General features: G+C 41.5%; 1 protein-coding gene across 1 annotated transcript in view; it reads left to right on the forward strand.

Annotated features, from left to right (window-relative positions):
- The window catches only part of MYLK4 (myosin light chain kinase family member 4), a 158,584-nt gene extending 145,850 nt beyond the window's left edge, over nt 1–12,734 (forward strand). The window contains exon 12 of the mRNA XM_015557472.1: nt 11,752–12,734. The gene's annotated coding sequence lies outside the window, so the exon portion shown is untranslated. The remainder of the gene's footprint in view (nt 1–11,751) is intronic.
- Nucleotides 12,735–17,245: the final 4,511 nt, after the last annotated feature.

Here is a 17,245-nt window from a genome sequence, read left to right on the forward strand (position 1 = left end):
ACAGGAGAACGATCAGCCAGCACTCTGAGGGAGGAAAGTTTAACCTTTATTTCACAGATCTGCTAGTCGAGGGGAATTCTGGATCCAAAGCCTGAACTGAACTCGTGGGGAGGCTCTGACCGACCTATATATCTCTTCCTGTGGCGGCCCCTGAGGGTCCCCATAGCTCTGCCCCCGTCAGCTGTGGCAGGGCCCTGAGGTTAGACTCTGCAGCTCCATCCAAGTCAGTCAGAAAGGGGAAGTAAGACTACAGTTCTAACCAGATACTGAACTAGGTTACACCCCTCGCGCCCCTTTTCCTTTTCAATTCTCAACCTTGAGCACTGGCAGAGAAGGGCATACGGTTGACTTTTGTCCCACATTTTGTGTAATTTAGTGAAAAGCTCTGGGTTCCAAATTAAAATGGACATAGGTTTGTTTGAATCATTGCCACCTCTGACTCAGAGCTTCACTGGGCAAGATGGGCAGCAGGGCAGTGGTAGGGTCAATGGGTGGGGGTTTGTAGAGTTACTGAAGCTTCAAATACCTTCTTTGGAGGCTGAATATCAGTGTGGCTGTGATAGAAAATATCTGAAAAAGCAGACACCAACATTTTTCTTCTGACTTTAACAGCTGTGTCTTTCACATTGTTCCCATTGTGCACATATGGAAGCTGAGGCCCTCACCAATGATGTGACTCACTCAAGGCCACAGCTGGTGGTGGTAAAGTTGGAAGTTTAAGTCAGATCTCTCATTTAGAACTTGGGCTACTTCCTGTTTATTCCCTTCATTTTTCTTATTGAAAATGGCTTTATTGCTTTTATAAAAGAAACTAGAGGCCTGGTGCATGGATTCATGCACCGATGGAGTTCCTCAGCCTGGCCTGTGGGGATTGGGCCAAAACTGGCTCTCTGACATCCCCCAAAGGGTCCAGGATTGTCAGATGGCTCAGACCAGGCTGAGGGACCCTACTGGTGCACAATCAGGGCTGGGGAGGGACTGCAGGAGGGCTCCAGGGCGTGTCTGGCCTGTCTCGTCTCAGTCTCGATTGGCCGGACCCCAGCAGCAAGCTAACCTACTGGTCAGAGCATCTGCCCCCTGGTGGTCAGCACACATCATAGCAACCAGTTGAATGGTTGAATGAATGGTCAGACACTTAGCATATTAGGCTTTTATTATAAAAGAAATGATTTTGAAAAATCACTTCAAATACCATCATGGAGGGGTAACCAATAATATTTTAACAAATACCCTTCAAGACATTTCTTTTCTGCATTAATTTCAAGTCAAGTTTCTCAATACCCAGTTTTTTTCTACTTGAAGACTGGCCATAACACATTTGATTGAGCTGAAGCAGTTGACATTTTGGTCTTCAGATTTACCGAGGGGGCAGCTTCAGTTTCTGTGAAGGGAAGGAAGTGCCTTCCCTGGGGCAGTTTCCCCAGCCCGTCCCCTGGTGTCTGCTTCTTCCTCTCCATTAAGGCTTGGTTCCAGTTTCTGTGCATCCAGGGAGGGCCTCATCAGCTCTTCTTAGCATGGTTTCTGAATTCCCCTAAATGGGGAATATTACATCTGCCTCTAGGGGGTAGGATTCTGAGGATGGTATTTTGGAGATGGCAACCACATGCATTTTCATTCTTCCTTGGTTAGTGGAGAAATAGACCTTTGGGAATGTCCGTTTGGTCAGTTGAGCTACCACTCACCTTGGGTTTAAGACTAACCATGCTCTCTGTTGACAATTGACAAATGTCACAATCCAATCCTGTTAGCCCACTTTCTCCACCAGGAAATCAAAAAGTTCAGTAAGTTGCTTAAGCCTACACAACTGGTAAGTGTCAGGATTTGAACCCAGATCTCCCAAGCTTCAAAGACTGTGTGTGTTCTCATCACTCTTCACTGCTTTCTAATGTCACATCTCCGTCACATATGAGATGTTTTCTGGGAGAGAAGCTTATACAAAAATGCCCATTTTGGGCTAGAAGGAATTAAGACTAGCAAGGCTAATTAGTAACGCACACCTGCACATACCTACGCCTTGTACTGGTACAGGACATATCCCTGCTTTTTGAAGTGTGTGCAAATAAACCTGTGCTGGTCAGAACTCAAAGTTGAATGGCTTAACCACATTCGGTATCCAACACAATGTATGAAAGCTGCTTTGTTTTCATTATTGTGCAAAAAGTGCTCTAATTTCAATATGCTTTTCTGAGTCAGATGAGACAGGTAAACTATTTGGCTACGAAATGTCACTCGTGAAATCCCAGTGGAAGTGACTGTAAATTCATTTTAATGCATGTTTACTAATGGTTTAATAATCCTAAGGAGAGCTGGCTGAGCCATAATAATTAATGGAGAATTTTCATGGCATGCTCTGTAAACGCTGATGTACAAGGAGGCCAAATGATGAAATAATGAAACAGTTGCATCTGGGGCTCTATTAGTCAGGGAAAATGGGTCATGCTTGCAGAAACAAAGAAATCCCAAGGTCTCAGTAACTCGATATGTTTTTATCAGAGTCCAGGTCAGCCTGCTGACAGGGCAGCGCTCTTCCCAAAGGTGAGCAGGGCTCCAGGTCATTTCCATCTTGGGGCACTGCCATCTGAAGCACGTGGCTTCTAACACTGCCCAGGTGAGGAAGAGACATTCTGGAGGGCAGGTGGGAATTTTAAAGAACATATTCTAATGCCAAAGTTAGAGATTTTGTGCCACTTCAGGTAGGAACAGAACTAGTTAGGTGCTACTGTGCAAATCAGAGCAAATTTTTACATTCTTGCATGATGTCTTCATTCTCTCTCAAATATATCAAGATATGTTTGAATAATATAATAGTCTCAGAATTTTGGAAACAGAATTGAAGTCTGTGATGGTAAAGACTTGTCACTGGACTTACCCTAAACCAGGCTGATTTCATCTTGAGATCCTTGACTCAATTTTATCTGCAAAGACTAGCTTTCTAAATAATGTCACATTCTCAGGTTCCTTGTGGATATAATTGGGGGGGGGGCACAATTTAACCCACTACTATCACCATCTAGAAAGAACAAATATTAACATCTTCTCATATATCCCTCAGATGGTTTCTATGTTTTTAAAAACACACAAATATTACTAATAAAATGGAAGGTTTTTTTTTGTGCCCCTTCTTGGTCGCATTTTTTCTCCACACTCTCTGCCTTCCTTCATCTCCTACCTCCTAAGAGTCCACATTCTGATGTGTATCCTTTAGTCCATGTTTTTATATTTTTATTTCACTTATATTTTTCATAATGAAATTATAGTATTGTATTACATTTTTAAAATTCACATAAGTGGCCTTCTGTTGATACATTGTTTAGGACTGCTTTGTATATTCGACATTTTGCTTTTAAGAGCTGTTAAAGTGGAAAGACATAAACTTAATTATACATTTTAACAAATACTTGTATTCCGTTATATGAATACATGGTTTTTATCTATTGTCTCCAGTAATGTTGGCAATTGAAAGTGTTTTTTTTTTTTTTTCTTGCAAACTACTTAGTATTAGTCATGGTTCTCTAGAGAAACAAAACTAATAGGGTGTGTGTGTGTATGCTTGTGAGTGTGCGTGTGTGTGTGTGTGTGGTATATGTGAAATAATTCTCTCTCTATACCTATATATAAAGATATAGATACATGTAAATATATAGAGTAATAACTATCTATCTATTGAGAATTATAAGGAATTGACTTACGTAATTATGGAGGCTGGCAAGTCCCAAATCTGCAGGGTAGGCCAGTGGGTTGGAGACCGAGAAAATAATTGCAGTTCAAGTCCAAAGGCTGGCAGGATTCCCTCTTTCTTGGAGGTGGTCAGTCTTTTCCTTAAGGCCTTTGACTGATTGGATGAAGCCCACCCACTTTATGATATGAATGCTAAAAGACCTTCATAGAAATATCTAGTATAGTGTTTGACCAAATATCTCGAAACCGTGGCCTAGCCAAGTTGACACATAATATTAACAATCACACAAATCAACTTTTAAATCACATTCTCATAGACGCTTCCTGGTTTAACTTCCTGTAGGAGAGTGTTTTTCATACCAAGGGTCATTAATGGATCACACAATAAATGTAGTGGGCCCTGACTGGCATCTTATATTTCGAAAATGAATTTAATTTTTTAAATAAAGCTATGATTGTTTTAGAACACAAAAGCAAATAAATGCACACTCTTTGTAAAATATTCAAAGCAATATAGAGGCACAAGGAGCAGCAGTTGACATTGCCATACCTGTATACTTTGCAAGGTGAAGGGGCACTCCATTTTCCTAGCTCACCTTTCCCTGATTGTGAGATGCTTGAGCATTTCTTTAATTACTGTTGTCTCCTTGGGTTTTTTCTAAAAATCATGTCGATGAAGCTGAAGTCAGGTCCTTGCTCCAGACCTGAGGCAATTTCCATCCCTCCCCTTAGGAGCAGATACAATTACCACAATTCTCAGAGAGCTCAGGACAGCTCATCCTTGCAGCCTCAACTTCTCATCACAATCATCCACATTTTATAGGATCAAACTCAAATGAGTAATAGTCCTCTAGTTTTGAAAATCCATTTTTCAGGAACTCCATCAACAAACATTTCAAAAAACATGCAGCATTTACGTGACCTACTTATGGTCACCATATTCCTCCCTATCCCCTCTCTACTGTGTCCTTCTCCTCCTTTTATCCTCCAGGCTGTATACTAGTAATTCAGACTTTCCCCCTCCACATTGACTTTGGGGCTGAATAATTCTACACTGTGGGTTGTCCTGAGCATTTGGAAGATGTTTAGCAGCCTCCCTGGCCTCTACCCACTGGATGCCACTAGCATCCCCTACCCAGTTGGGAAAATAAAAGTTGTCCCTAGACCTTGCCGAATGTCCCATAGGGGCAAAATCATCCCCAATTGAAAACCACTGACCTAAAACACTATAATGAAATGCCAGTGGCAAATAATCTCAGAGAAAATACTTCCTCATCCACCCAGCAAGCCCTGATGCAGACGGTGAGAGGAATTTGAAAACACCACCTCATCATCTGATTGAACCATCCAACATGGCCTTTTCCCTGGTTGCTCTACATTTTCAGATTCTGGCCAGAGTTTATCTGCCGGCTATATTTAGGAGAAATAATTTCACTTAAGACAAATTGAGAGCAAATATAGAAAGAATCTGTCTTTTATTTCTATGGCAGGAAACAATAGTAACCTAAAAAGTGAATTTTGCTTAAATGTTCTGTCTTCTTAATTGAATTTCCTCTTTTGCTTTAACAGTGGGGACTAGACTACCAGATGTTATTGCATTTTGTCTTTGATGTTAAGGAGAGCTGCAGGCAACAAGATTCATAAGAATTAGAGTCTCCTTTTATTTACAGGTCAGATATATGCCAATCACTACCATTCAAGCCAAAGTTAAAGACCTAAAAGAAGCAAAAGTGTTTTCCAAAGCACAAAAGTGCACATCACAAGGTGCACTCGCAGGATGTTTTGTGATGCTTACTCACAGGAAATCTTTCTCAGCACCTGGACCTGTGGTTCAGCACATCTTAACAAGTTTGATCATTGGCTCTCCCTGTACAGAAAAGTGTACTAAAAGCTGATAAAAAAAAAATGATTGTTTGCACAATGATGGGAGAAGACACAGAATAACAACAAAACAAGAGCAACAGAAAACACTAACTCAAGACCTCAAAGCCTCAGCAGCCTAATATTTGGGGCAAACAGCCATAAACACACCCCTTGTACCTAAGAACACAACATCGTGCTGGATATTCATAATCATGACACTGAGCCGTCGAAGCCAGGTTCATGCATGGTAAAAAGAATTGTTCCTCATGGGTGGTGGTGATGGTTGCACAATAATATTAATGTATCTAATGCCTTTGGAATACTATACAGTTAAAATTGATTGGAATAGTAAATTGCTTTTATTTGTTAATCTTCACCTGAGGATATTTTTTCATTGATTTTTCAGAGAGAGAGAGAGTGAGAGAGAGTAGAAAGGAGGGGGACAGACAGAGAGACAGAGAAATATCGATGTGAGAGAGACATATTGATTGGTTGCCTCCCACACTTGCCCTGACCAGGGCCAGGGATCTAGCCTGCAACTGAGGTACATGCCCTTGACCAGAATGGAACCTGGAACCCTTCAATCTGCAGGCTGTCTCTCTATCGACTGAGCCAAACCAGCCAGGGCTAGCGTGGTAAATTTTATGATGTGTATATTTTCACACAACAACAACAAAAATCGGCTATCAAGACGCCTGGGAAGTTTGTAATATATTTCTGGAAAATAATTGTAACCCAAATGGTTAAAATTAAAAATGAAAATGTGGTGCCCTATCTGGTTTGGCTCAGTGGATAGAGTGTTGGACTGCAGACCGAAGGGGCCCAGGTTCGATTCTGGTCAAGGGTATGTACCTCGGTTGCAGGCTCCTCCCAGGTCCAGGCCCTGGTCAGGGCTCATGCAGGAGGTAACCAATCGATGTGTTTCTCTCACATCCATATTTCTCTCTGTCTTTCCCTCTCTCTTCCACTCTCTCTCTAAAAATCAATGGAAAAATATCTTCAGGTGAGGATTAAAAGAAAAAGATTAACAAAAATGAAAATGTGGTGCTTAAAAGGGTAAGCAAAAGCTATATGCTCGTGATTCACTTATGACTAGTCTCTCCTTTATTAAAGAAGCTTGATGCTTATAATATTACTGGAACTAGTTAAAAAATTGCAAGTGCTCATGTTTTAATAGAAAGACTTGGATGTCGTGATTTTCAGAGACTAGCTTTTATTTTTAACTCTGACAACGAAATATGACTACAAATCCTGTAGCTGATACTGGAACTTAAAAAATAAAATAAAACACTCTGCATTTCAAGGCTGGTCTCATTCTCTGGCCGGAATCCAGCTGAGCTCCTCTAATGAGTGTTGGGTTAGGGCTTCCACATGAGCAGCCAGGGTTGATGGATGATTGCATTTACCTTCTACATTGATAACAACCAGCAGCTTCCTAGGGGCAAACACTGAACACATCACCCTCGAGGGCTTTGGGAGTGACTGCTTTTATTCAGAGACACAACCATTTAGAGCAGTGGTTCTCAACCTGTGGGTCGCAACCCCTTTGGGGGTCGAATGACCCTTTCACAGTGGTCGCCTAAATACATCCTGCATATCAGATATTACATTATGATTCATAACAGTAGCAGGATTACAGTTATGAAGTAGCAATGAAAATAATTTTATGGTTGCGGGTCACCACAACATGAGGAACTGTATTAAAGGGTCACGGCATTAGGAAGGTTGAGAACCACTGATTGAGTTAAATGTAGTCTTGATGGCAGTGCCATTAAAGGATCACTCATACAAACAAACCCACATTGTCCTGTTCCCAAGACAGCAGTCCTTTCTACGGAGCTTTGTCATGTCCATTGAGAAAGTTGGACCTGCTGACCAATCCTTAGCAATATATTTTGCCTGATATTTCTGCTTGTTCACATTAAAATAGGAGGAATCCTGAAAGAGGAGGGTTAGATTAGTCACCAAGAGATGGCTCTATGTTTAAAAATTTACTGGATTTGTACAGACCACAGGCCTTCCCTGTAACTGCTTGTGTGTGTGTATGTGTGTGTGTGTTTAATTTTTTAAAATTAAATCTTTATTGTTGAAAGTATTACATATGTCCTCTTTTCCCCCCATTGGCCCCTTATAGCCCGCCCCCATCCTGAGCCCCAGGCCTTCACCAGCCTATTGTCTGTGTCCATGGGTTATGCATATATGCATACAAGTTCTTTGATTGATCTCTTCCCACCCACCTACCTCCACCTTCCCTCTGAGATTCCATAGCTTGTTCCATGCTTCTATGTCTCTGGATTTATTTTGTTCATCAGTTTATTTTGTTCTACATATGAGTGAGATCATGTGATACTTGTCTTTCTCTGACTGGTTTATTTCATTTAGCATAATACTTTCCCGGTCTCTTCATGCTAGCTCAAAGGGTGAGAGATCCTTCTTTTTTACTGCTGCATAGTATTCCATGGTGTAAATCTACCACTGCTTTTTTATCCACTCACCTACTGATGGGCACTTGGGCTGTTAACAATTATAATTTGTGCTGCTATGAACATAGAGGTGCATACATTCTTTCTGATTGATGTTTTGGGTCTCTGGGGATATATTCCTAGAAGTGGGATCATTGGGTCAACTGGCAGTTTCATGTTTAATTTTTTTGAGGAAACTCTATACTGTTTTCCACAGTGGCTGCACCAGTCTGCATTCCAACCAGTAGTGCAAGAGGATTCCTTTTTCTCCACATTCTCGCCAGCACTTATCATTTGTTGAATTGTTGATGATAGCCATTCTGACGGAGCTGTATCCATAAACATATTGCTATGAGAGATGTCTGAGATTTTGCAGCCTATGGTTTCTTCTAGGATTTTTATGGTTTCACAACTTACATTTAAGTCTTTTATCCATTTTGAGTTTATTCTTGTGTATGGTGTAAGTTGATGGTCGAGTTTCATTTTTTTGCATCTATCTGTCCCATTTCCAAACACCATTTATTGAAGAGACTCTCTTTAATATTTGCCTCCTTTGTCAAATATTAATTGAGCATAATGGTTTGGATCAATTTCTGGGGCCCTCTGTTCTGTTCCATTGATCTATATGCCTGTTCTTGTGCCAGTACCAGGCTGTTTTGAGTACAGTAGCTTTGTAGTATAACTTGATATCTAGTATTGTGATTCCTCCAACATTGTTCTTTTTTCTTAAGATTGCTGCAGCTATTCGGGGTATTTTTTTGGTTCCATATAAATTTTTGGAGTATTTGTTCTAGATCTGTTGGTATTTTAATAGAGATTGCTTTGAATCTATAGATTGCTTTGGGTGGTATGAACATTTTAATGATGTTAATTCTACCAATCCATGAACATGGTGTATTCTTCCACTTGTTTATATCTTCCTATATCTCTTTTTCCAATATCCTGTAGTTTAAGGAGTTCAAGTCTTTTACCTCCTTGGTTAAGTTTACTCTTAAGTATCTTAATTCTTTTTGTTGCAGTGGTAAATGGAATTGTTTGTTTAGTTTCTCTTTCTGAGAATTCATTATTGGTATATAAAAATGCCATTGATTTCTGGATATTAATTTTGTATCCTGCTGCATTGCTGAATTCATTTATTAAATCTAGTAGTTTTTTGTGGAGTCTTTAGGATTTTCTTTTTACAATATCATGTCATCTGCAAATAACGATAGCTTTTTTTTATCAACAAAACAACAAGAAAGCCCACTGCGTGGGACAACATATTTGCCAACGTCATATCTGATAAGGGCCTAATCTCCAAAATTTATAGGGAACTCATACAACTTAACAAAAAGAAGATAAACAATCCAATCAAAAAATGGGCAAAGGATCTAAATAGACACTTCTCAAAAGAGGACATCCAGAAAGCCAAGAGACATATGAAAACATGCTCAAAGTTTTTTTGTGTGTGTGTTTTGAAGGCAGAAAGCTTCAAACCATTTTTGAGAAAATGAGATGAGAAGTTTTCATTAGAATTCTGGTTTTGGTTTTTACATATGAGAACCTTACTGTTCTGTAAATGAGTCTTTAATACATATTATTTGATGAGGGCAAGTATATTCATTCCAAAACCATTTTCATCACATGCAGATCTCCATGTGTGCCTCATTTAGGACTGAGAAGCTACATGACCAGGCAGACAGCCCCTACACACTAGGTCTACAGAATCAGACCTAGTTTGAAACTAGAAGCCATCAGTCCACTCAGGAGCTGTGGGCGGCCAGTGGGGATGGAATTCTCTGAGGAAAGAAAGGATTTTTCTGAATCATTTCCTTAGGAGGGAAATAGCCACACCAATTTTAGTCTCGAACTTTCTAAGTTGTTTCTCAATCTCTTTGGAGCCTTTTCAAACCAGCTCTAAAGGTTTTTATAAGTCGAAATGATGCTGAAATCTCCTGTCCAAGCACAGAGACACTGGCTGAATAAATAGGGTGTGACGTGGTCTCCTGAGAGCTTGTTTGGATTTCAGGAAGTGAATAAGATAAGCTGAAGGGCCTCTTCCTGCTTTGACTCTTACAAAGAAAAGTCTCACCCAAAAATGCTTGAAAGAAACCACTGTTAGTTTTTCACTTCAAAAGAACAGAAAATCTAATGGGAGAAAAGAAAATCACAATTAAGGCTCAGGATGCAGCAAAGACGCATCGAACGGTGATGCAAATCGTGACAAATGCAGAATAAGCACACAGCAGTTGAGCCTGCATATTTATTTGTGCTTTGTCTTGTTTGTTTTGTATGAACTTCAGCAAACACACCTGTGCAGTCTGAAATGTCTCCTCTTTACTGCTCTTGCTGCTTCTTTTCTGTACGATTCACAGTCAGGTACAGCAATGATCTTGGTGGTGAGGGGTGTGCCTTTTGGAGACTGTTCCAGAGAAGTTCTGTGTTAGTAAAACAGATGGTTTGGAGCTGAAATTCGATTTTGCTCTTTGTGATGTAGACAGAAGACAGCACGGATCCCGGTCCCTCATTCAACAAACCCTCTCAGGGTCCCAAGAGATGACAGGTGACCCGTTCTCACTGCACCATTCCCTGCCATGGAAACCTGCCAATAGGGTACAGTGGCTAAGGTCCCACTTCTGGGGGACGAATGCCCAGTCAGCCCTGATTTCACTCACAAAGCACTCTTGTCCCTCAACCTTCTGCTCCCCATCCCACCTCAGTTCTGTGAAACCCAGCTCTCTGGGGCCAGGGGCTCAGGGCAGGGGCTGATGGATGTTGCAAGTGCTGTCCATTCGCTGACAACTTGTTTCCCCAGCAGGGAAGTCCCCAGAGGAATGTTTTCTCTGCAGTAGGCGTGATGGTCCAGGCAAAGCACCCACATGGAAATGACAGAGGGCAGAAACTTGGCCTTCAGTCTTTCTCTCTTTGCTGCAGAGAAATTTGCCTCTGAAGAATGGCCCACGGTAGCTTACAATCCTCCTGAAAGATGTGGGCTTTGTTCTCCCAGCATGAATGCTCAGAATTGCTGTGAAGAGAAGCAAGTTTCTAGCCATTGCTTTCATACATCCTTGAAAATTAAAGTAACCCCTGCTCTACAAGCTGAGAGTGATTCCCAAATGAAAAGTGTCTACATTCCTTTTTAAACTGACATATTCATAATAGACTCTTTCCTAGGGGCCCATGGGTTTCCCCTCATCTATTCTGGAACATTTCCTTCTCTCCTGGGAGCAGGATGGGGTGCTTTTCTGTCTCTTGAGCAGGAGAGAACATTTGATGGCACCTGACTGCTTTGCCAGGAGCCCTGGGAAAGGCATTGTGTATAGAAGAGCCTTTAGGTGGCTGTAAGGCTGGTCTCCTTCCTCTGGTTCTGCCCCACCTGCACTCCTAAGGCTCTTCTCCATCTGCACTGCGATTGCTTTCAGGCCTGGAGCATGCTCTCCTTCACCCACAGACCCCATGCCTTCAGAATCACCAGTGGCCATGTCTCTCCCCGGCATGGAGAGGCACAGAGACCATCGCCATCTGAGGAATGCCAGAAATGGCACATCCTGACCTCCTCCCTGCCTCAGGCTCAAAGGAATTTTGTCTTTTCTTACCACTGCATCATTGTCCCTGGGAATCACACCCATTCAGTGGTCCCAGGCTCGGGCTGCCTTTGGGTGGGGAGAGGGCGGGAAAGGGGAGGAGTTTATGAAGGAGCAGGATTTTGCCTTTCCCCAATCACAAAGCAATTCTCTCATTGCTGACAGTATTTTTTTCTGAAATTCAGGAAGAAGTTATTTTGAAGTCATGCCAGTAAAAGCTCTGGAAACTGGTGGGAGCTTTGCTAGAGGCCGAGGAGGAATGCTCCAAGCTGATTCTCATTCCTCTTATTTATTTTCATGATCAGAACTAATTTCTCAGCTGTAATCTATACCACCTGCCACCTATGAACTTCTCAGAAATGTTCTGCAGGGGATGGGACGGTGCAGGCAGAACACTGGACTCTGGCAGGGCCTCCCCAGCCGCTGACTGTGTCCAGTCTGCCACGCTGGCTTAGTAATTCACTCGATGATCTCCTCAACATAGGCAACAATTCTGGCGGCAAATGGTCAAAGGAAAATGTTCCAATTTTATTAGAGGACAGAATCTGTTACATGGTCAGATCGCAGAGCAAGTTAAAGCATGAAGATGGTTGGTGTGGCCTCTAATACGGATCTGGTCTTTAAATTCTGACATTTTGTTTAGCCTGGATTTTAGGGGGCCATTAGTTTTTATCTTTAAGAAAATATTGCACTAGGAAAAATACACACTATTAAATGAAAAGAGCCAATCTGAAAAGACTACATACTGTATGATTCCAACTAGAAAAGGCAGAACTATGGAGAAAGTGAAAAGATGAGTGGTTGCTAGAGGTCAGAGGGGATGAGACATGAGCAGGTGGAGCTTAGAAGATTTGGGGCAGTGAAAATATTCTTTATGGTACTATAAGGACGGATGCATGTCATTATACATTTGTCCAAACCCACAGGATGTGCAGCACCAAGAGTGGACCCTGATGTAAACTCCGAACTTTGGATGGTGATGTGTCCATGTGGGTTCATGGATTATAAGAGCTGCACTACTGGTTGGGGTATGATAATGGTGGAGGCTGTGCATGTGTGGGGGCAGGGTGCCCATGAGAAATCTCTGTACCTTCCTCTCAATTTTGCTGTGAACCTAAAAATGCTCTTTTTAGAGTCTAATAAATAACCATTTTAGTAAGTAAATAAAGTCCAATAAAATATTACATTAAATGTTATTTATCTGAGAAGTTCTTGTTTAATAGGTATAATTACATTTTGTGAAATGAAAAGAGTTCTATAGATGGATGGTAGTGATGGTTGCACAACAATGTGAATGTACTTAAGGCCACTGAACTACACACTTAAACATGGTTAAAGGGAAATTTTATGTTATGTGTGTTATTTATCTTAATGACTGAGTTTTTTGACACCCCCTTAAATCTTCTGCCTGAAATGAGTGCCTCCAGTATCTCACCCTCATCCTCACTCATCTCACCCTGGTCCCTGCCCAGCTTTCCTGAGCAAGTATCTGAAGGCTGCTGGGATCATGGTGGAGAGCTGTCTGTTTATATCAGTGGAAAAGATTTGACCACATTCTATGCAGTAGACAAGCTGCTTTGTTTTGTTTTTAAGACACAAAATCTTAAATGCCAACATCTTGTTTTGGAGATATTACTTCCACTTTTAGACCTAGACATATAAAATTATTCTCACTTGTCTGGCTTCCCTTTAATTTTATGTTTTTCAGGGAGAATAAGTGAGATAGAAGGAGAAAGATAAATATAGAAAAATATAAACGTGGCTTTATTCATTTTTTATTGCAGAATAATAGATTAACACAAACTGTGTAGTTTAAAGCTACACATTTATTATCTCACAGTGTCTGTAGATCACAAACCCAGCATAGCCAGCTGGGTTCTCTGTTCAGGTAAAGCTTAAATCAAGCATGTCAAACTCGCGGCCCACGGGCTGCATGTGGCCCACAACAAATATTTTTGTGGCCCAGCAATATAACTGTATGTAAGAAACATTTTAATTAAAATTTTGTAACTTAATTTTTACAATACCTGGTTATACATAATTCTATATAATAAAAGACTAATATGCAAATAGATCAAACAGTGGAACAACCCAACTGAACAACCAGTCGCTATGACATGTGCTGACCATCAGGGGGTGCGTGTGGAACATGGTGGGCGTCAGCTGCGGTGGGACAGTGGAGCAGGTGAGTGGGAGCACCAGACCAAAGTGGGGCATCAGTCACTGTCATTGGAGCGAGCCTCTGGTGGTTCCTGAAAATTCTTTGGTCCTGCGTGTGCGGTCCTGCCTGGCGCTCGCACCCACTGCTGGCACCGGCCCCAATCTCTCTGCACTGTCAGCATGTGGGAACAGCAGCGGGTGAGGCAGGGAGGGGGGGAGAGTAGGACTGCTGGCAAACAGGGAACTGAGAGCCATGGCAGGAGGGGCCAGGCGAGGGCACAGAGGATGGCTGAGATCCAGCCCTGTGCCCACTGCAGCCTCACAGCCCACAGTTCCTTTCAAGGTGCATGAATTCGTGCACTGGGCCCCTAGTTATTAATAACAAACTATAATGTTCGCTAATGATTGATTACTATAATTGTGTTGCATTCATTTCCCTTATGTGCCTTATGCATGGGTGCACCATTTCTCTCCACTAATACTAGCAGCAAATATTTTAGTAGCCGACTGCCACGCCATTAGTCTTGGACTGACTTGTTTGGTGTGCACAACAGGAAATATTTCACTTTCGGAGAACAAGAAAAATAGGTTTATTTGTGTTACGCTTATTAATTTGTGCAGTTATTCAGTGTCTGGTAAGTTAATGTTCAAGAAAAAAATATTTTTATTAAAATGTTCTCTTATTTTATGTTAACGATGACTCATTTATTTCAGCCATTTGTATTCAGCATGTCTATCTAAATAAACCTACATTTCTATGAAAATTGAAGTTTTTGTTTTTTTGTGGCCCACATAAACATAAACCTTGTTTATTTGATCCGTGTTAGCCTTTGAGTTTGACATGCTTGTCTTAAGTCAAGGTTTCAACCCATCTGAGCTCTTGTCTGGAGATTCTGCAGGAAAAGAAAACTTGTCTACAATCTCAGTTTTGGAGGTTGTAGGACTGAGGTCCTAGTTTCCCTGCTAGCTGCCACTTGGAGGCTGTTCTAGATTGTTATAGGCCACCTGTATCCTTTGTCATGTGGCCACTTTATCTTCAAGTGAACAATGGTGCAATGAATCCTCCTCTAGAGACAAAACCTTTACCATTTCCCTAGCTGGTTTGGCTGAGTGGATAGAGTGTCATCCTGTGGACTGAAGGGTCCTGGGTTCGATTCTGGTCAAGGGCACATGCTGGAGTTGCAGGCTTGATCCCCAGTAGGGGCCATGCAGGAGGCTGCAATCAATGATTCTCTCTCATCATTGATGTCTATATCTCTCTCTCCCTCTCTCTTCCTCTCTGAAGTCAATAAAAATATAAGAAGAAAAAAAACAAACAAAAAACAAAACCCTTCCCAGCACCAATTCCCTCATCTTCTCAAAGCAGATAGTATATCTTAGTGACATGTGTGATGATTGGTGTGTGGTATGCCATAGGGGCATATCTTATTATAGAAATACTACAGAGAGAAAGAAAAGCTTGTAGGTTACCAAATCTGTGATTTGGGTTGGGACCATTAACTAATGTTTGCTTTTGTTTCCTTCAAGGAAAAGGTTATGTTAATAATACAACGATGGTAGAATATTCTGTCTACTTACGGTAATAAAACACATTGAAAGTCATTTCTAGGCAGTTCATGCACTAAATATAAACCTTTTCCTTATTAAATAAGATTCTTGTGGTTTCTCTGGCTACTTAGGCATCAAGAAGGGAACTCATCCCACTTGATTCCTGAGTCGTTTGTTTGGATAAAGTTGGTGGCTACCATTCAGAAAAGGACTAGAGAAGCTTGGTCTCAAGAACAGGCCCTTCCTCTCCTGTGCTCACTCCCAGTGACTCCTGCTGTACCGAGTCCTTTGTTGCAAAGGCGGGAGCCACAATAGTGCAAATCTCAATATTTGACATGCCCCAAGTGGCCTTTCCTGCGTTGCTCTTGGTCTTATATCATTCAGCTAACACAGCTGAGCTCACTCCTGTCACTCACTTTAGTTAAACGTTCCTGTGGCCCCAGCCACGGAAATCTCAGCCCCTCATTGTGGTTCTCTATGTATTCCTGGCCCCTATAATCCAAAAATAAGAAGCTCTTTTTGGGACTAGACATTTCTTCAAACTGTCTATTTTCATGTTAAAATGTTTGCCAAAATTCCTCCAACTGCTACCCATAAAATTTGGCTATCTTGCTGCCTTCCTCTTCCTCTTCCTGTCCTCCTTCTTCTCCTCTCTCGCTACTCCTACTTCTCCTCTTTCATCTCCATTTTCCCTCTATATCTTCCTCTTCCCATCCTCCTCTCAAAAGTCCCTCAGCACACTTGTCACTTCAGAAATGAGGGCCACTTTGGTCAGCACACTCTCGATCTCCCTCAGCCCTGTGATTTCATTATTTCATTAATTCGATGGGTTTTCTCAGCTCCAGTTCATCCTGCTTGTCTTCCCTTCATGATGTTGAATTTTACTAGATTTTCCAAGTTCCTCTGAAACTCTACTCCAGGTCTTTCTCATTTTGCTGGGCTGATATATGGTTTGGGAAAAGAACAGTAGCATATCCATCCCTCATGGTCTGACCACTCAATCAAGCCTCCCTAATATAATATTCTCAGAGTTGGAAGTAGAGGCTTCTGCTGTAGCCACGATAGAGTGCTGGCTCACTGTGACTTCCTTACTGAAGACTATGCATGGGGTTGTGACATTCGTGACCTATTAATCCCAACAGGTTTCTTCCTCTGGCCTGTGTGTTTTCCTCTTGCCTTCAATTCTGACAGTTACCTGTCTGGGTATTATCATTACCTTGGAGGAGGCAATAACAAGTGAAAAAGAAAAATTATCTGTAAACCAAAAATGGCAAGAGAGAGCTCAAGCACTCTTTACCCCCTGCACAAGTGTCTCCATCATTTCCATCTTACACTAATGTGCTACATTTGTTACAACTGATGGATGATTACTGGTTCATCATTAACCAAGGTCTACAGTTTACATTAGGGTTCATTCTTGGTGTTGCACATTCCATAGGTTTTGACAAATGTGTAGTGTCATATATCCACCATCACAATCTCATATAGAATAGTTTCACTGCCCTAAAAATCCTCTGAGTGCCATCCATTCATCATTCCTTCCACACTACTCTCCTGCCCCAGGCAACCACTGATCATTTTACTAGCTCCAAAAGGTCATATAATAGTAGTTGGGATCATACAGTATGTACCCTTTACATATTAGCTCCTATCACATAGTAAAACGCATTTGAGATTTGGGGTAGTATTTTTATGCAGCAACAGAAACCCTTGACATATCAGGAAAATTAGCATGTCAGTCATCTGGGTGACCAAATGGATTCTACACACAATTCCATTGACTGGGGAAAATTAGAGGCAACCTGTAAGAAGGGGATTATTGTCTTGACATTTCAGTAGGATTAGTTGTACATGTGGCTCATTTATCTGGAAGCATGTTTCAAGCCAGCAGCTTGTCAGAAGTAGAAAAATGGAACTTAATGTTCTATCACCATGTTTAACATTTTGATCACTTCCAATGTGCCAGGCACC

This window comes from Myotis davidii, unplaced genomic scaffold, assembly GCF_000327345.1.
Source record: "Myotis davidii unplaced genomic scaffold, ASM32734v1 scaffold230, whole genome shotgun sequence".
NCBI classification, from domain to species: domain Eukaryota; kingdom Metazoa; phylum Chordata; class Mammalia; order Chiroptera; family Vespertilionidae; genus Myotis; species Myotis davidii.